Genomic DNA, 20393 nt, shown 5'->3' with positions numbered 1-20393 from the left:
CTTCAGTGGCCTCAGCAACCTGTTGTGTGGGGATCCATACAGCTGCTTTCCTCTTCTGGTTCATCCCTACAATGTGGCAGGAACTGTCAGTGAAAAGAGCATAATGTGTCTCCTCTGCTGGTTGTATGGTGGAGCCTCTTCAGCCCGTGTCACTTGCTCTTGTTCTTCATCTGTGAGACCAAAATTTTCACCTTCAGGCCAGTTTGTAATTATTTCCAAATTCCCGGGGTGATTCAGTTTACCCATACGGGTGCACTGTGTAATTAGAGCAATCCACTTGCTCCATGTGGCATTGATGGCATGATGGGTGGTGGGGACCTTTCCTTTGAACATCCATCCCAGCACCGGTAGTCAGGGTGCCAGGAGGAGTTGTGCTTCTGTGCCAATCACCTTTGAAGCAGCTTGAACTCCTTCAAAGGCTTCTAAAATTTCCTTCTCAGTTGGAGTGTAGTTGACTTCAGCCCCTCTGTAGCTTTGACTCCAAAATCCTAGTGGCCAGCCTCGAGTCTCTCCAGACACCTTCTGCCAAAGGCTCCAGGACAGACCATGGCTCCTGGCTGCAGAGTAGACCACGTTCTTCACATCTGGTCCTGTCCGGACTGGGCCAAGGGCTACCGCGTGAGCCATCTCCTGTTTGATCTGGGCAAAGGCTTGGTGTTGTTCAGGGCCTCAGTGGAAATTGTTCTTGTGGGTGATCAGATAAAGAGGGCTTATGACTGTACTCAGGAATGTGCATTCTCCAAAAACCTATGGCACCTAGGAAAGCTTGTGTTTCCTTCTTACTGGTTGGTGGAGATATTGCTGTGATCTTGTTGATGATGTCAGTAGGAATCTGAGACTGTTCATCTTGCCACTTTACTCCCAAGAACTGGATCTCACGGGCTGGTCCATTGACTTTACTCTTCTTGATAGTGAAACTGGCTTCCAGGAGAATCTGGATTATTTCTTTTCCTTTCTCAAACACCTGCTGCTGTGTTCCCCCACACAATGATGTCATCGATGTACTGCAGATATTCTGGAGCCTCACCCTTTTCTAGTGCAGTCTGGATCAGTCCATGGCAGATGGAAGAACTGTGCTTCCACCCCTGGGGGCAATCGGTTCCAGGTGTACTGCACTCCCCTCCATGTGAAGGCAAACTGAGGTCTGCATTCTGCTGCCAAAGGAATGGAGAAAAATGTAATGACAATGTCAGTAGAGGCATACCACCTCTCTGCCTTGGACTCAAGCTCGTACTGGAGATCCAGCATGTCTGGCACAGCAGCGCTCGGTAGAGTCACTTCATTCAATGCACTGTATTCCACAGTCAATCTCCATTTTTCTTCAGATTTATGAACAGACCAGATGGGGCTGTTGAAGGGTGAGTGGGTTTTGCTGACCACCCCTTGTCTCTCCAGCTCTCGAATCATCTTATGGATGGGGATCACAGCATCTTGAGTTGTTCTATACTGTTGGCGGTGCACTATCGAAGTGGCAATTGGTACCTATTGCTCTTCCCCATTCAGAAGTCCTATTGTAGATGGATTCTCTCACAGTCCAGGCAAGGTGTTCAACTGCTGGATGCCCTCTGTCTCTACAGCCGCTATCCCAAACGCCCACCTGTGTCCCTTTGGGTCTTTGAAATACCTACTTCAGAGGTAGTCTATGCCCAAAACGCATGGGGCCTCTGGGCCAGTTGCAATAGGGTGTTTCTTCCACTCATTTCCAGTCAGGCTCACATCTGCTTCCACCAAAGTAAAATCCTGTGATCCCCCTGTCATGCCAGCGATAGATTCTGCCCCTACAAAACTTGATGGAATTAATGTGCACTGCGCACCAGTATCGACCAAGGCCTTATATTGTTGTGGTTCAGATGTGCCAGGCCAACGAATCCACACAGTCCAAAAAACACAATTTACCCTAGCCTCTACCTGGCTAGAGGCAGGGCCCCTCTAAGCCTGGTTATCCTTCTTTTCTTGGGCATATATATTAGAGATTCCTTCAAGGGGATCAGACATGTCATCATCATCATACCTGGCAGTTTGGCTACGGGTAACTGGATCTGCTTCCCATTTGGTGGAACTTCCTCTCTGAATTTTTCCTTGCTTCAATTCATGCACCCGTTGTGCCAGAGCAGCAGTAGATTTTCCATCCCATCTCTTCTTGTTTTCTCCGCAATCACACAGGAAGAACCATAGCTGAGCTCGTGGAGTGTACCCTTTCTCCCTATCTGGGGGACATCTGTGTTTGGTACCAGAACCTCTGCTCTGTACCGCCAAGATTTGGAGAAGGTCCTCTCTAATGTCCTCCCTGAGTTTCTTATGATTCTCCTCTATCTTATTTTCTAGTTTCTGTAGACGTGTTTCCACAGCTGTGATTCTGGCATGTGTTGGGCCATGCATAGCATCTGCATATGCTCGGAGCTTCTTTGCCATATCAAGCACAGTCTCCTCCGTGTCCTCCCACTTCATTATTACTGAGGCAGAAGAGTATTCTTGTGGCCAAAGTTGTATAAGTTTTCGCCACATCACAGATGTACATGGTACCAAGTCTGGGTTCCTAGTGTTTATGCCATCTGAGAAGACCATTTCTGCCACTGCCATTTCTCTCAATCATTGAATCCCTTGTTCTATGGTCTTCCACTGGCTTTGCTGCATACAGAGATCATCTGCACACAGATATTTTTGTGCCACACTTCCTAGGACCTGTACCCAGAAACTGCGAGGAGTAGCCTCTCTCATCATCTGTTCGTCGATGACTGGATCAAGTGACAGGGATCCCAAATGCCTCACTTCAGTGCCATCCAGAATTGTAGCCTCGCCTGCAGCATCCCAAAGACGGACTAACCAACTAATTATAGATTCATCAGATTGTCACCTGTAATCCTTTCTTAGGCCCCGAAGGTCCTTCAGGGAAAAGGAATCAATATTGGCTTCTGATCCTGTGCCAGTTGCTTTGGCTTCTGATTTTGGTGAATGTCCTTCTCCTGGGTCATCGTCATCCACTGGTCGATTGGTTTTCTGTGTGTGCTTCTTTGCCGGAGCAACTGTCGGGGGCTTAAGCTTACTGTCTGGTTTAGCTGCTGACTCAGGCTCAGTTTCTGATTTAGCTGCTGGCTTCATAACTGGAGTGTTGGCTGCAGCCTCAGTGACTGGGGTAGCTGTTGATTTGTATGCCTGCCCCCCTACCTCTTTCTGCTGCCCTAAAGTATCTAGCAGTGTGCGATAAGCATATGCCAGGGCCCAGCTTACTGCAATGATCTTTTACCCCTTAGAGGCATCATGGTACTTCTCTCTCAGGTATTTCCCCACCTCGGCTGGATTCTGAATTTGTTCATGTGGAAAATCCCAGACTATATGGTCAGAAAATTCCTTCAGGAGTTGGCCTGTATCTTCCCATTCTCCACACCACTCAGGATTTTCTACGCCTGGGTCTACTCCTGGGTCAGGGGTTTCATCAGCCCCTCTAGAAATCTCAGACCTCATTCTAGAAAAACTGCAGACTGTATAGAGGAAGCTTATCAGATTAAATACCAGAAATATGGTCTCTTTGACACTTAGGGGAAACTGAACATTCTCCAATAGTGATGTAGCAGATTAAGAGGAGAAGAAGGAAATGAAAGACTGCAATGCTTCGTCCCCTGCTCCTCCTCCAACAAACTGGGTGAATAACCATAACCATGAACCATAGATACCAGGAATAGATTCCAGCACCTTTATAAACTTCCTACAAATTGTTACAACCAAGCCAAGGCAAATAGCTACTCTAATCTGTGTCCCTTTGCTGTAAAAACTACGCATTAAGGACAATTCCGGAGCTATTTCTGGATATGAAAATAAACCTAGGGACCACAAAGGTATTAACACCTCAAAGAAGCCTAGGGACCTGAAACACATCAAGGCCCCCACCCCAAGAGACATAAATTCAAACAACATAGCTACTGACTGCTTTTTACAAAAACACAGTACTTGCAGCCAAAAATATAGTCAGTACTGTGGTTGGACAGGGACAGGTGAACGGAAGATCTCGGGCTGTGACGGGAAGGAAAGAGCATACTCCAACCCCCCCTAAGATAAGCTATCTCTAAAGGAATGTAGACCCTTACTAACATGTGCCACTACTTTTCCACTCCGTCTTCTAACCCAAGAAGTGTGGTAATATTCCCTCTGACGTAGTAAAGACCCCAGAGTATATAAACTGCATTTTTTACTTTAAACGCCTTTTTGTAACCGTCTACCACGTTGGTACCTTGCGAGTTACTAGGCCCGGCGGTACCAGCAGAATGTACACGCCGTGCTGTTGGTCCTGAATACTAAGCCTCCACAGTTGCTAAATGAGGAACAGCAACAAGTGGTGCCGAAACCCGGGAAAAGAAGACCTCGGTGGATGGGATTTGCGCTTGGAAAGGACACAGCGGGCGGGGGTCGGCCGGTTCGATCCACTGCGAAGGAGAAGAAAAAAGGGGGACGCCCCAGGGACCCGAGGACGGCATGGAAGCCGTAGCGAAGGTCGTGAGTTCGATTGTGGTCCACTGGAAACAGCGAGACCAAAGGGAATTATTTCTTGCTATTGCAAGGTTATCGGATTTAAGCGTGATAAAATGCCCAATAGATATATTAAATTCAGAGGGGTGGAAGAGATATACCGCTGCCCTGGCTGAAGATACAAAAGCCACCGGCAGCGGAAAAGTATTAAAAGCATGGAGAAAAGTTGAGAAAGCGTTGCGGAAAGCAATAGAAGAACAGGAAACTTGGAATGCTGCAAAAACGTGTCTATTCGCGGTTAAGCAGCCAGGGAAAGGGGATCGCGGGATTGCGGGACCCCAGAGAGAAACCCAGGGAGCAAGGGAGGGGGGCTACAGTGCCACGGAACCCCCCGGGGAAATGCGGAAAGCGGACGCGTTACCCCCCTCCCCAAATGCATGCCTGAACCCCCCGGAGCCCACAGGAGAACCCCAGACCCTCCCGCGGGAGTCCCCGGATTCAAAACCCCCCGAAAAAAACGTGGTTTTCCCGATCGTTCCTCCCCGCCGCGTCCGGGGTCCAAGTGGTGACATTTCGCCGGGTTCGGCGGTGGTCCCGCCCGCGCCGAGCGGCGGCTCCCCGGCGGGACCCGAAACCGCGGTCTTGCCAACCGCCGAGCCGCAGCAAGGGCGAGCGGAAGAGAGCGCGCGGCTTTTCTGGGAAAGACTCGCGCGGCAGGCGCGAGACGCCGAGAAAATAGCCAGTGCCGCCGCAGACGCGGCGGCCCCGCTGCTACCACCCCCGCCATATGGCCAAGATGGCGCCGACAGTCCAGAGCGGGGGCGGGGCGGGGCGCCACGTGGCGATGAAAACCCGGAAGTGCGAAACCCCGCGACTGCGCATGCGCGGAAGGTCGACGGAAATCCGGAGCTGCCGGTCTACACAGCGCATGCGCGGGAGAGCGAGGGGGGGCGAACGCGCGATCGGGGGCCGCTCCCAATATCACCTTGTAAGGGAGGGGGCGAGCCCAGGGGGGGGATATGGGACTGCCCCCACGAAAGGCGCCGGCGCCACCCCCGGGAGGAGGGAGGGGGCCGGACGCGGGAGGCGGAACGGGGCCAAAGCCGAGGGGACGTCCGAACCCACCCGCGGAAGGCGGAACGGGGGCGGAGCCTGACGAAAAGGCATGGCAAACGGGAAGCCTACCATCAGTCTGCTTCCGACACGGAAGGGAGCTACAGCTCCACGGCTAGTTATACAGAGAGCTCCGAGTCCGATTCGGAAACGGAGATAACAGAATTTATGAGGTTTACAGCGAAACCGAGCAAAGCTTTTAACAATGTAAGAGAACAAACTCAGTACAAACTAACCGATTTGGGTTTGTTACCAAAGGACAAGCCAGCCTAGATTTCTACCCACATCAGCCGTTCAGGTGGGTCATGAGACACCTTACTAGCGACAAGGTGCTCAAAGACATCACCACACCAAACACTCCATCCTTCGTGCTCCGTATTACCGATCTGTTTCCAGGACAACCTAAGGTAGATCCCTATTCTCCATTTTCATCACACACGTACCTATCCTATTGGTGCCCAGCTTCAAACGCAGGAAAAAGTTATTGTAACAACCCCGGGTGGGGATTTTGTGGGCATTGGGGCTGCGAAACCATAGTAACAGATGCCAGGCTGTCAGGGCCTGGGTGGGACCCACAAGAGCCTGACAAGTTCCTACAGTTCACCTGGGCACCCGCAGGTTGTAAAACACCTCTCTCTGTACAAGAAACCTCCTACCGATACAGCTATAAAATCCCCAAAATTCGAAAATGCATATACTATAACATGACAGTCTTGCAGCCCAATCATTCTAGTTGAACAGTGGGTAAAGCATGGACAGTGGTCCTTCAAGGGTCAAAAAAGTGGGTGAACGTGCAAATTACCAGGCTCCAACCCTCAGCACCCCGAGCGGTTGGACCCAACAAGATAATTAAAAGCACACAGACAAAGAGAAATATGACCTACCCTAAAGCTGTACCCACAAGCATCAGCAAAATCCCAACTAGCGATACAAAAGTCTTTCAGATAGACAGATTAGCCAGGTCAGATCCAGACCCAATCCTTCGTATGTTAGAAGCTACCTTCCTATCCCTGAACGAATCTAACCCTAACCTAACCAATTCCTGTTGGCTTTGTTATGATGTCCAACCCCCTTTCTATGAAGGAGTTGCTTTAAACACCCCATTCAGTTACTCCGCAGCTGATGCACCCCAACAATGTAAATGGGACACACCTCGCAGAGGCATCACCCTAAGTCAGGTCTCAGGCCGAGGCGAATGCTTTGGTAATGCAACCCTAGCTGAGCGAAAAGGGAATGTCTGCACCAGAGTTATAAAGCCTAACAAAAAGAATAATAAGTGAGTAATTCCAGCTACGTCTGCAATATGGGTTTGTCAGAGGTCTGGAGTAAGTCCGTGTGTATTTCTTCCCAAGTTTGATGATTTTAACGACTTCTGTGTCCAAGTTCTGATTGTTCCTAGGGTCCTGTACCACTCAGACGAAGAAATGTACAGCCTTCTCGAAGAATCCAGCAGACTCCACAAAAGAAAGATACTGACAGGTGTAACTATCGCAATGCTGCTCGGCTTGGAAGCAGCCGGTACGGCAACAGGTGTTTCAGCCCTGGCAACCCAACACCAGGGTCTGTCTCAGCTACAAATGACTATAGACGAGGACCTGCAAAGGATCGAGAAGTCCATTTCCTACTTGGAGAAGTCAGTCTCTTCGCTTTCAGAAGTGGTCCTGCAGAACAGGCGAGGACTGGACCTCCTGTTCATGCAGCAGGGAGGTTTGTGTGCTGCCTTGAAAGAGGAATGCTGCTTCTATGCGGACCACACCGGAGTCGTTAAAGACTCCATGGCCGAACTCCGAAACAGACTGGCTCAGAGACAGAAAGATAGGGAAGCTCAGCAAGGCTGGTTCGAATCCTGGCTTAACCAATCCCCATGGTTAACCACTTTAATATCCACTTTGGTAGGCCCATTGGCAATGCTACTTCTTGCTGTTACCTTCGGACCATGCCTGCTGAACAAGATAGTCTCATTTGTCAAAGCTCGCCTAGATCAGACTAACATTCTGTTCATAGGCCAACATGAAATGCTGTAAATTTATCAGGGAATATTGCCAGTCACAAGATTTCCAAACTTGCCTGGCAAAAACCTCACTCAGATTTCCAAACTCCTTTTTCCCTTGTTAAACCCTAACCTTCTACCTCATTTAGTGCCTGTATCTATATATATATATGTATAACTACCTCGTTTTTTTGTGAAAGAGGGGGGGGAGATGTGGTTGGACAGGGACAGGCGAACGGAAGATCTCGGGCTGTGACGGGAAGGAAAGAGCATACCCCAACCCCCCCTAAGATAAGCTATCTCTAAAGGAATGTAGACCCTTACTAACATGTGCCACTACTTTTCCACTCCGTCTTCTAACCCAAGAAGTGTGGTAATATCCCCTCTGACGTAGTAAAGACCCCAGAGTATATAAACTGCATTTTTTACTTAATAAACGCCTTTTTGTAACCGTCTACCACGTTGGTACCTTGCGAGTTACTAGGCCCGGCGGTACCAGCAGAATGTACACGCCGTGCTGTTGGTCCTGAATACTAAGCCTCCACAGTTGCTAAATGAAGAACAGCAACACAGTACAGGAGTTTTTCCACTCTCTCCTGCCCCTCGTTTGGGCGCCAGAAAAGTTGTAGAGGTTTAAGGCAGATTTGGGAGGAAACCTCCTAAGGGGCCCTCCCTCCCCTCCCCCAACCGGTTCGGAAAAAAAACAACACCTCCTCAGAGAGAAGTGGAAAGAACCCTGTTTATTAAACAGGCAAAGCACTCCCCACCACAATAAATTGGACAATACCTGATGACAAGAACTTGATGCCACTCTGGAGAGATGACAGATTTAGAAAAGAAGTCCCTCCTGGAGGTGGTTGCTCTGTCTCAGTCCCTCTGGTGCTGGGAAACATTGTGCAGGATGGATCTTGGTGGGTTCCAGGTGCAAGTCCCCCACGGCGCTCCCCCAGGTCCTCAGTCCAGAGAGATTTTAACAGTTCCCAGGGAAGGCAAAAATAAAAAAGAGGAAAAAAACAGGAAAGAAAAAAGAAAATAAAAACCAGGAGGAGAAGAAAAAAAGCGAAGCTTCTCCCCCCCTCTGCTAGCTACACGCTAACTAACTACTTAAAAAAATGGACAAAAAAAAGACCTCTCCATCCCATGCCATGTGTTGCTGACTCTGACTCTCAAGGCCAGCTGGCAGAGGAGAGTTTCTGAAAACAAACTGCCTCTCCCTGCTCCCAGATCCAACACAAACCTATCAGGCAATTGGGGATACAAACACCACCCTAGGACACACTAACTCCCAGATTCTCAGATATTATGTAGGCCTTCTGTATATTGTATAAATAGCTTTTGACAAGAGTTGAAGTCCTGATCTTCAGAGAATCTCATGTTTGTTCCATAAGTGTGTTTAACGCAGCATTACATACTGGCAATAATGTCTGTAGCTGTATATGGCTACTAGGACTACACAGTTTGTATTGTGTGGTTTTCCCTTTAGAGAAATCTATCCTATATTTCTGGTCAGTGGATGAAATTACTGCTCTTTCCACCCACTCTCTATAATGGCCTGTTGCCTGTGTTTATTGTCAAAAAACAGGTTTTTTCACCTGGTGTGCAAGAGAGCAATCAACATACAGAGTCAAAGTATTTTATTTATTTACGGTTCTGAGTAGAAAGGGATGCTGGGTGGCAAATCCACAAAGCCAGCACAAGTACCAAAACTTCACTGTTTATACATTTAGCAAACAAAGGCATAAATGTTCATTGGCTACAAGTCACATAGTTCTCTTAATAATTAGTATTCTATCTTCTACTGGTTAATGATTCTCTCACTTCCCATGCTAATTAGCCTTCATGTTCAGTCTTTCTTTTGTTTTGAGCTGATGGATTTTTTGGTTCGGTGGTCCATGAGTCGGTGGTTCTGATCTGCCCCACCAGAATTTCCTTTTACATACTTGTAGCTGATTTCAGTACAGCTGCTGAGTTGGCTTTATTAGTTTCTTCCTTATCTTGAGGGTTCTGCCAGATGTCCTTGTGGCCCATAAATTCTGCATTCTTTGTGCCCACTATCAGTAGTACATCCTTCTTCCCAAGCTTTGTTAACCTCCCCTTGGAGTCTGCAATCACTGAAGCATGTCAAGCCCTAAACCTTAACAAAGCAATTCTACAGACAAGTAATTTGTCTTCCTAACACCTGGACATCAGGCTCAGTTTTACTCATGTTTTCTTCTTATGGTTTTATGAGCTGAAGACTTTGCCATGCTGCTGCTTGGCAGCACAGTAGCAAGCATAGCTTCCCATCTTGCTGAGGTGAGAAAAGGCATTAAATTGTTGGGAAGAGGTCATGCATGAGAGAAGAGTAATGTTATTGCAAAAATATCTTTCTATTTGCTCCAGAAGATAAATTAGCCTTTTGAGTTCTTTTAATACATCCACTTACTGTAGGACAATGTAGAGAAATGAGTGAACAGTATGAAGTATTCAGCACATAAGCTCCTTTGCTCCTTTCCTGGAGCACAAAATCTGTAGCATTTTTGTTGTCTTGACCTGTGAAATGTGCCACTGTTACTTTTTTTTTTTTGGTGCTTGAGAAATAAGTAATAGAATGGAGTACATTCACTTCATTGTGGTGTTCTTGTTTAAGTTATTACTTTGCAAACATTATAGAGTTTGATTTTTTTAAAAACTTTTTTCCCATCTTATTGCTTGTTGGATCATCTTGTCTTCCTCACCATACTGTATGGCTGGACTCTTGGAATCAGGAGAATGCTGTGTTCAACCCCTTGTGAACAAGAAAATACAGTATTCACTATAAATATCCACAATATGTTTAGTCATAGAGGAACAGAAATCAATGACTTTTGCTAAATTAAAGGTTTACGTTAACTTTTCAGAATTGAGTTAAATTCCTAATGTAATACAAAAAGATACAGAAGTCCACAGTAAGTACTCCCAAGCAGTCTTAACTTGGTCCAGTAGTAAGAATGTGTAGTTGTCCTGGTGTGCAGTCAGGTGGTACTGGTTTCTGCGTGATGAGCACTCGCGTGTGAATCCTTCTCCTCTCGTACACTTTGTCAATATTGTTGTTGTTACTGTTCATTGTCTTATCTCATTGCTGTTTCCAGTAAATTGTTCTTCTCTCAACCGGTGATCTTTACCTTTTGTACCTCAAATTCTCCTCTCCATTCCACAAGTGAAGAGGGAGTAGTGAGCAAGTGGTGCATGGTCTGGGGTGTTTGAGTGGGAACACTAAATGGGGGAATACCATTCCTAAACCATGACAGTAGTAAACAAAATATAGTGTCAAGCTTGATGGTGTTTATAATTTAAAGGGTTTTTAAGAAAGCATTGGCTGTTAATAATCAATTTCTCATAATGCCTCTGTAGCATAGTTAGAGTTATTTGGAAGCCTAGATGCTCTAAGTGTATATTTTTAAATGTAGGGTAGGTTTTTTGGAGCTGGAATGCATTTTTTGTTATTTCTGTTCATCTCTTTCAAAAACATGAACAAGCTTTTAGGTACTGAATCGTTAAAACCTATATGATCATGGACAAAGACCCTCTAACTAATTACAGTTAGAAAGTGGTATGTTTATTCACCAGTGGGTGGCACGGGAGTCATCTCTGAAAGGCATGATCGCCCCGAACAAGGTTCTTTGCCCTCTATTTATTTTTCAAGATCTTACTTACAATACATATGCATAAACCCAGCACCTCCCATCCCCGTTTGGTACTAAAATGAGGCTATTAGTCCTTCATGCATGCGCAATTCTTCTCTTGAATTGGGTCGGTGGTCTCAAATTGGGTCAGTGGTCTCAAGAGATGAAGTCAGGAGAGTCTTCATCAGGTCTCTGTCACCCTCTGGCATGATCCAAGGTCCCCTGCTTTGTGATTGATTGATATAAAATCCAGGTACTGGCCATTGTTCTTACTGGTTTCAATCTGTTCTTATAATGGTTCACTTACTCCACTTTCTTCTATAAACATGCTCATAATATAGCAATTCACTCTAGCTTAAGCATCTAATAATCATTAACCTACCATTTACTTATCTAACTTACACCCTGATCAATATAAATTGCTTCTGACCCTTAACTAAAATCTTAACTCTTTAAAATCATGATTCAGTATATTAGCAATTCTTTTTGTTTGCTTGAATGCTTATTGTCTCAATTTGAAAGATCGATGTTTGCTAGGGAAGGCAAAAAGCCTCCCTTGGAATGGAGGATGTAAACACCCTCCCTCCAAATGATTATAATTTTGAAATCAAGGGGGCTCTCAGGCAAGGATATGAGGTGTAGGAATAACAATTCTTTACTAGTATGTGTAACAAGGCAATCAAACAACAATAACTATGGCATTAACAACAAAACAGAACTAGGGGCGGGACAGCAGCAGCTCAGCTCCAGCAGGGCAGGAGAAGGCGAGCTCAGAATTCCTGGACACATGAGCAGATGGTGGTAGATCCCTAGGACTGGACTCCAGTCCAGCAAGGACAGTGAATTCTCCCTGCAGTAAGCAACAGCTTGACCCTCCTCCTTCCGATGCCAAGAGCCAGAGAGCGCAGATGCCCCCAGCCCAGTCCTTTACCTGCCCCCAAAACTCGCGATACCTCCCCCTCTGAAAGAAACTCCCAGAGACCAAAAAAAGGTGTAGCCAGGTGCTACACTCCTTTGGCTACTTCTTTGTTTTGCTTAAGTACCCATAAGTACCTAGTAGTTAATTTCCTAGCAACTTATGGGAAAAAATTCTATAAGTAAAAAAGAAACAAATCTAACCCCCAAAACTTATCTATGTTTTCCAGTTTTGCCACTTGTGTCTTTTCAGAAGTGAATGTTTCCTTGTTTTTTGTAGGAGATGGCTGGCTTCGAGAGGTCACATAAACAATCTGCAGCTGGGTAGCAACAGGATGCTAGCAGCTCTTATCTTTACTGCAACCCTTTTCCTTAGACAGAGACATTGTGTCTCTGGGGTCCTTGAGGGTGCTTCTGGACAATATCAAATGTGTAGCAGAAGCCATAGGAATGCGGAGGTGGGAGTCAGATTCGCGCGTCTTCATTTGGCCAATGGTATGGTTACTTTTAGTTTTATGCATGAGCTTATTAGGTGTGCTATATATTCTGTAAACGCTTCTAATAAACTGAGTCTTGCTATTAAATTGTACCGATTCGTGGCAATTTCTCCCGCCCACCGCGACAGTTTTGTTTTGGGTTTTTTTTTTGGTTTTTTTTGAGGAGGGCATAGTTACAGTTTCTTCTAATGTAATTTTGAAAATTTGCTTGCAGTTGTATATTCCAAACCCCTTAAGTTTTATTGTGACTTGATATTTGGGGCTTTACTTAAATTGTTCTCAATCCTGAACTGAACATAGACATTAAAACAAATGTTCCTGGCTACAGTATTTGGACCAGTTTTCCCCAGGTTTTAGTAGAGATTTAGATACTTACCTAAGACTGTTAGACACTCATCATAATTAAGTTAGCTACAGCTAATTTTGACTATTAGTGTGATTCCACAGTTGTTTAAGATTAATTTAGGGCCACTTTTGTCTGTCTACTGCATCAGTGTTAGTTTTTAGTTAAATTTAGGGAACTAAACCTAAGATAATTCAGATGTAAATTGCCTTAAACTGATGTTAGTTATAGCTGTGAACCTTTTCATATTGTATACATACAGGCACATGCACTGTTTCTTATTTTTTTGTTCTCATTCCTGTCCTTAAAATGTTTCTGGCATTATACTGCTGTTTGAGTGCTATTTATTATTTTTAACTTGAATAATCAAAAAGCTTTCTTGGTTTAAGAAAATTTTAAGAGGCGAACACTGAGTTACCTCCCCTTATAGCTTTAACCAATCTTTTTCCACTGATAAGAAGAAACAAATGTGAGTAGATATAAGTGGAGGGGGGGGAAATACTTTACTAAAAAAATGAAATAGCAACAGGCAAAAAATAAGAGCAATAATCATTGCAGCAAGGAAAAATTCAAAATGGTGGAGTGACCTCTTCCTCAAGATGGTACACTCTGCAGGCGACTGCGCAGTCCAAGAGACAAAAGGGAGATGGTGAATAAACCCTGCTTGACTCAACCTTCCCCCAGAACAAAAAAAGATGGAAGGTAGAAGCTTACAAAGCAATTCTAGTGGCAGATGGGAATTGCTGGTGTGTGTGAGGTCAGTGCTACTGCTCTCTGCTGCTTCCTGCCAGCCACAGGACTCTGCCAGTGTTGGTGCTGCTGTCTTGAGTCCCTGTTCTGATTGGGTAAGGAAGAAAAAAATGGACTCTCAAGCACTAACAAGCAGTGGCCTAACCCTGGACTGTCTGGCTTCATGCTGCAGAAGGTGTTGCAAATTTCACTCTGAAACAGTTTTTGATTGTGAAATGCAGTTTCCCAAGTTGATACTGTTGTGAGTCGAGAAACCTGTCCAAAACAACCCCCTCCTTTGGAGGCCAGAGAGAAACAAATAAACACAAAGCTCTGCCTTGAGCAAGAGCTACAAAGCAAGAGAGCATTACTTGGGCAACTCTGACTTTTAAAAGCCCGGGGAACACCCCAGCCCCATCCTTGCCATTCTGTTTTCCAGCTGCAGGGTCTTAAAGAGACTGTAACTATTCTGGACACAGATAGATATGGAATACAGTAACCTATTGGTTTACCCAGGACAAAAGCCTATAGCCTACTATAGTGTTCCAAACAAAGAGACAGATGGTTGACATGATGTTCCTACAACTTTGAGCTCTGTAAAGACACACTTTGAATTCTATAAGGGCTTAGCTATAAGACAGTCTAACAGTTTGAAGTTAGAAAGTGTATGTTTATTACGACGCCAAGAAGTGTGTGGAATAGCTCCCAAATACACACACGCCATTTACCGATGCTCACAAGGTCTTTTTATGTATAAGAGTGTTAATTAAGCATGCGTAGTTTGTTCTTTGAAATGGGTCGGTGGTCCTTCTTATGGGGTGGGGTCTCAAAATGATGAAGTAAGATAGATCTTCCTCGCTTTGACTTTTTAACCTTTTAGTGTTGGTGACACCTGGATCCTGTTTTCTCAAGACTATCTGATTTATGATCACATTGTGTTCTTGGAGTCTATTGATTAAGTTGACAGGCCTCCTGATTTATCGGTTCCTTAAATCTGGCTTCTGTTAACAAAGGGAAGTTTACCTCAACAATATCTAGTTAGCAAAGGGAAGTCTACCTCAGCAGTATGTAATGTGTCATTCCCCACTTTTTCTTTAAAGTGAGTAAATTCCTTTACTCAATATAGAGAGTCTTCTTCATCTATCCAAGCCATACAGCTGGTGTCTCTCAAGACCAAGCCATACGCCTTTGATAGTGAGGTTAAGGCTGCTACTCGTCGTAGCATCCTCCAATTCCAAACAAGTATCACAACAGATAAAATTAAACTTATACTAACTAAAATAAGCAATACAACTATAGGGTGGACTAAGGTATTTAGTATACTGGTTGCTGTCGGAGACCACCCAAAAAGCACATCCTACTAATGATGAGACAAATGTTCTTTAAACCTTTTAAAAACTCCTTTGATGGTCTCTGTGTCATGATGTATTGTAATGAATGTCTTTTTTTTTTTTTTTTTTTTTTTTTTTTTTTCTTCTCTACTTTTTCTCTCAATTTGGGATGTTTCATGAATTGAGCTACTAAAGTCAAATTCATTCCTATGGGCACAGGTATAGATGCTCGATAGGAAAAATCACATCCCTTAATTCTAACAAAATTGCAAATACACTGATTGAGTATGAATGAATACTTCTTCTTTGACACCTGTTTATCTCGGTGACATTGTACCTACGTAGTATTGAGTTGACTCTTGTTAATTATAGCAATAATTACAACTTTCTACATAATGTCCATAATAACTATTAGTCAATCTCTTCATGGTTCCGAGTGAGCTTCAGCTTCAGTTTGTTATCACCTGGTGAGATCTTCCAGATTCCTTCTGGGGCGTTTTTCACTCAGGAGTGATGGATCCAGGCCTTCTGTTACTTGGAACGGTTCTTCCCACTGTAGTTCCAAGGTCTTTTCTGCAAAAGACTTAATATATACATAATCTCCAGGTTGTACATCATGTACTGGCCTATCTAATTCTCTGTTTTGAGCTCCAGCCACATGTTTCTATAGTGGCTGGAACTCCAAAATGAGGTATTATTTCTTGCAACAGTGCTTTGGTTACCTCTCGGGCCTTAGCTGTTTTGGCAGGAAAAGCTTCTGGCCATCCTGAAAAAGTATCAGTTAAGACCAGTAGGTAACAATATCCTCCCTTTTTGGGCAGCTCTGTAAAGTCAATTTGCCATTGTTGCCCAGGTCCACAGCCTTTCCCAATTTGTCCCACTTTAGGCTTTTGGGGTGTTTTTGGGATTAGTTCGGAGGCAAAGGCTACACTGACAAGTTACTTGTATCACTGTGCCCTGCAAATTCCTGGCCATGATTCTTTCTTTTAAATGGTTATACAGGACATCTATGCCCCAATGTGTTTTCTCATGTTCCCTCTGTACTAATGACCACAACAAATAGGAGGGTACTACAGGTTTTCCTTACAGCCCATCCCTCCTGTTTATAACTTGCTTTTTTTCCTTAATAAGCTTCTTACCCTTTTTATTGTATATTGGCTTACCCTCAACAGAAATTTTTCCATCCAGAATTTATGCTGCCTCAATTGTCTCATCAATTATCTTACTTTTTGCTGCTTCTTTTGCCTCTCTATCCACCAGCATGTTCCCCTCTTCCAACTCTGAGCTCACTTTCTGGTGTGTCTTGATGTGCATGATGGCTACCTTTTCAGGCAGTTGCACTGCATCTAACAGTCTCAATATTTCTTGTGCGTCTTTAATGTTCTTCCCTTGTGAGTTTAACAGTCCTCTCTCTTTCCAAATGGCTCCATGTGCATGAACTACTCCAAATGCATACCTTGAGTCCGTATAGATATTAATTCTTTTTCCTTTTGCCAGCTCCAGAGCTCGAATTAAGGCAATTATCTCAGCCTTCTGTGCAGAGGTATTTGTTGGTAATGGTTTGGACTCTATTACCTCTCTGCTTGTGGTAACTGCATACCCAGCATGTCTCTTCCCGCTGATGACATAGCTGCTCCCATCAGTAAACCAGGTCTCGGCATTTTCAAGTGAGGTATCTTTCAGATCCAGGCGACTGGAGTAGGTGGCTTCAATGGTCTCCAGGCAATCATGGATCACTGGTTCTCCCATACTGCCACTGAGGAAGGAAGCTGGGTTCACAATGTTAGTTACCACAATCTCAACATCATCTTGTTCCACCAGTATAGCTTGGTACTTCAGGAATCTCTGTGGGGAGAGCCAGTGCCCCCCTTTCGTTTCCAGGACTGTAGACACTGTGTGAGACACTAGCACTGTCATCTTCTGACCCAGGGTGACCTTGCATGCCTCTTGGATGTTCACTGCCACTGCTGCGACGGCTCTGAGGCACCCTGGCCACCCCTTAGCTGCCGTATCCAGCTGTTTAGAGAGGTAGGCAACTACCCTTCGATACGGACCCAGATTATGTACTAGTATCCCTAAAGCAATCCCTTGCTTCTCATGAGAAAACAAAAAGAATGGCCTACTCACATCTGGAAGTCCCAAGGCTGGTGCTGACATGAGGGCCTTCTTTAGCTGGTCGAAGACTGGAGCTGCTTCTTTGAAGATCTCTGCTTCCTCCCATGATCAAGGCATACAGAGGTTTTTCTAGTAATCCATAATTATAAATCCACAGTCTGCACCATCCTGTCATGCCTAAAAAGGTTCTTAGTTCCTTCACTGTCTGAGGCTTTGGGGTCTGGTATATTGCCTCTTTGCAATCTTGCCCTGAGGTTCTTTGTCCAGCACTCACTTCATAGCCCAGGTAAATTACTGTTTGCTTCACTATTTGGGCTTTCTTTTGGGATATTCGATACCCCTGCAGGCCCAAAATGTTTAGGAGGCTTACTGTTCAGTCCATGCATGTTTCCTGGGTCTGGGTGGCTATTAGGTCATCCACATACTGGAGCAACTGTCCTCCTTCTGGTGGAGGTTTTCAAGACTCTAAATCCTTTGCAAGCTGCTCCCCAAATATAGTGTGTGAGTGTTTGTACTTTTGGGGAAGCACACACCACATGACTTGGTTCTTCCTTCCCATTTTGGGGTTCTCCCACTCAAATGTAAAGATTTTCTGGCTGGCTTCATGGAGAGGGAGGGAAAAGAAAGCATCCTTCAAATCTAAAATGGTAAACCAGGCTAGTTCGGGGGTTAAACAATTTAGCAAGGTATAAGGATTAGCAACTACTGGATACAAGTCTTCAGTTATCTTGTTAACAGCCCTTTTGTCCTGTACTAGCCTGTATGAGCTGTCGGGCTTCTTCACTGGCAGGATAGTGTTAAAATCAGACTGACACTCCCTCAGTAGTCCTATCTTCAGAAAGTTTTACTAATCCCTTCTCTATCTTCTTTCTTTAGTGGGTATTGTTTAACCCTTACTGGCTGTTCTCCTTCTTTAAGTTTGATCTGTTCTGGTAGTGCATTCTTTACCCTGCCTGGTATGTCAGAAGCCCACACTCTAGGAAACACTCGATCTATTATTTTCTTGAAATTCTTTTCTTCATTTATACTTTATTTTTTTTATCATTATTAAACTTAACAGTTCTAAATATTGTTTATACTTTACCTCCAAAATAATTTCCCCATTCTTAAATTTTATTTTTGCCTCCACCTGCTCTAGCAGATCTCTGCCCAAAAGTGCAGATGGAGCTTTAGGCATGTATAAATTTGATGAATTTTCCATTACTTCCCAGTTTATACTCCAATGATTTGCAAAAGCAAGCTCTTTCAGGTTGGCCAGTTGCTCCTTTTACCGTAACATAGTCATTGGTTACAGGTATTAGGGCCTTATTAAGCACTGAAAATGTTGCCCTGCTGTCTGTTAAGAATTAAACTCTTCAGGCCTCATCCAGTAAACCACCTAAATTCCAGCTGTCTGGACCCCGGATCTTCTGGAGTTTCCACCTGATGTCTCTTGTAGACTGTCCTAAAAATAAATTTATTAATTGCTGTGTCCATTCATTAGATCCAGGATCCAGGGTGGTGTGTCAGTGCATAGCATCTGGCAGGTGATCTAGAAATTCACAAGGTGTTTGGGAGGGGCCTTGTTTGACAGCATATAATGCTGACCAATTTATGGTTTTGGAGATTGCTCTTTTTAGCCCTTTTACTATCAATTCTTGGTATGTTTTTAATTGTCCCAACCCCTCATCATTATTAGGATCCTAGCCTGGGTTCTGAAGGGAAAATACATCTTTAACATCTTCTTGTGTTGTTTTACAATCATTCTTGGCTAGATCCTTAGCTACTTTCAAAACTAATTGCTTTTCAGTCTCTGTTAAAGCATCAAGCAGCAATTGGAGGTTTGCTCAATTAGGTAAATGCTGCTTAATTATAAACTTCATTATCTTATCAACTCTTATTGGATCACTTTGATAACCCTTAGCACTCTTTTACTAAATCTCTAAATCAATTGAGGAAAAGGGAACTTTAATCAGTTTTGTTTCTCCATCAGAGGTCATTGCTTGTCTTAGAGCTGCTTGTATGACCTCTGTGGTTTGTTTTTGGGTCTTTGATGCTATAGGCCTGTCGTGGTTTGACATTCGTCAAATTTTGTTTATCAGCTGGGAGATAGGACTTTGGGAGAAAAAGGGAAAACAGGCACAACTTAAAAGTAAAAACAGATTTTATTAATATACATTAAAGAAAAAGAGAGGGAAAAAAAAAAGAGACCTGCTGAGACATTCAAACACTTTCCCTTTTCCACCTCCCAACTGTTCACTTTCCCACACACCACAGAGAGAAAACTATGATTTAGTTGCCACCATTTAAACACAATCCTACATCACCTTGGGAGAGGAGCCTCTCTAGGGTTATGGAGAGCACACCACAAAAAAAGGTCTGGTGGCTTTCAAGGCCACAGATCTGCAACCACCTGGAATTTCTGCAGATTCTGTGCAGTCTCACCCATATAACAGTTTTCCAAGCTGTTTATGGGCTTCCACATGTTTGGGGTATCATTTTAAGAATGCTTTTCTAGTACAAAACAGGGATTTTCTTCCATCTCTAAATTCACTTCTATCTCAAAAGAAATAGAAACCTCCATATTCTTTCCCAGGAGCCGGGGACATATTCTAATCAAAATTCTTAATTAAAACGCATGTATATTAATACACACAACCCTTTGGCTAGAACTTGCATTCCCCCAAGCAGCATTAGGATATTACAAAAACAGTCAATTTCTCCATAATTCACATCTAGAGAAGTCTGGTCAGAAATGTCCACTTCCTTCATTCCATCTTCAAAATAGTCTTTCTCAGTTCTTTCACTGACTTCGCTTCCAATGCTGTCTCTCTACATTTTAAATCACGCTGCCTTCCACAAAGGAGGGAAAAGGGTTAAAGTCTTTGCTCAGAGTTTTTCCTCTTCAGCAGACTCAAGGCCACAGATGATGGTGGGGGGGGAGGAAGGGAGAGCGCAGGCTCAGGAACATTGATGGACGAAATCTACTCCACCCCTGGTCAGATCTCAAGCGACTCATACTCGGATCAGCTCCCTAGAGCTCCGGAGAAAAGTTCTTAAAAGTCTCTCCTCCTTTGGACCAGCAGCTCTGGCAACCAAAGCCCAGAGTACGACCACCGTGGTCTTGGCGTAGGGCCAGACGGCTGGTCTGCAGTCCTCCTCCTCCTCTCCCCATTGGAGGAGCCGGGAGGGGACAGAGGGAACACTGCCAGCCCTGGCCGCTGTCCCACAGGCAGGGCCCCCCCCCCCCTCCCCCCCCCCGAGGCTCGGCAGGCC

The 20393-nt window shown here is 44.6% G+C and overlaps 1 protein-coding gene and 1 long non-coding RNA gene across 2 annotated transcripts in view; one reads left to right on the top strand and one right to left on the bottom strand.

Annotated features, from left to right (window-relative positions):
• The window catches only part of LOC136373324 (kinesin-like protein KIF2A), a 178589-nt gene that overhangs the window by 8798 nt on the left and 149398 nt on the right, over positions 1-20393 (top strand). The window lies entirely within an intron of this gene.
• The window catches only part of LOC136373345 (uncharacterized), a 253545-nt gene that overhangs the window by 90562 nt on the left and 142590 nt on the right, over positions 1-20393 (bottom strand). The window contains exon 2 of the long non-coding RNA XR_010745635.1: positions 19445-19741. This is a non-coding gene — a long non-coding RNA (uncharacterized lncRNA). The remainder of the gene's footprint in view (positions 1-19444; positions 19742-20393) is intronic.

Source organism: Sylvia atricapilla, chromosome W (genome assembly GCF_009819655.1).
Source record: "Sylvia atricapilla isolate bSylAtr1 chromosome W, bSylAtr1.pri, whole genome shotgun sequence".
NCBI lineage: Eukaryota > Metazoa > Chordata > Aves > Passeriformes > Sylviidae > Sylvia > Sylvia atricapilla.
This window is presented reverse-complemented; position numbering and strand designations above follow the sequence as displayed.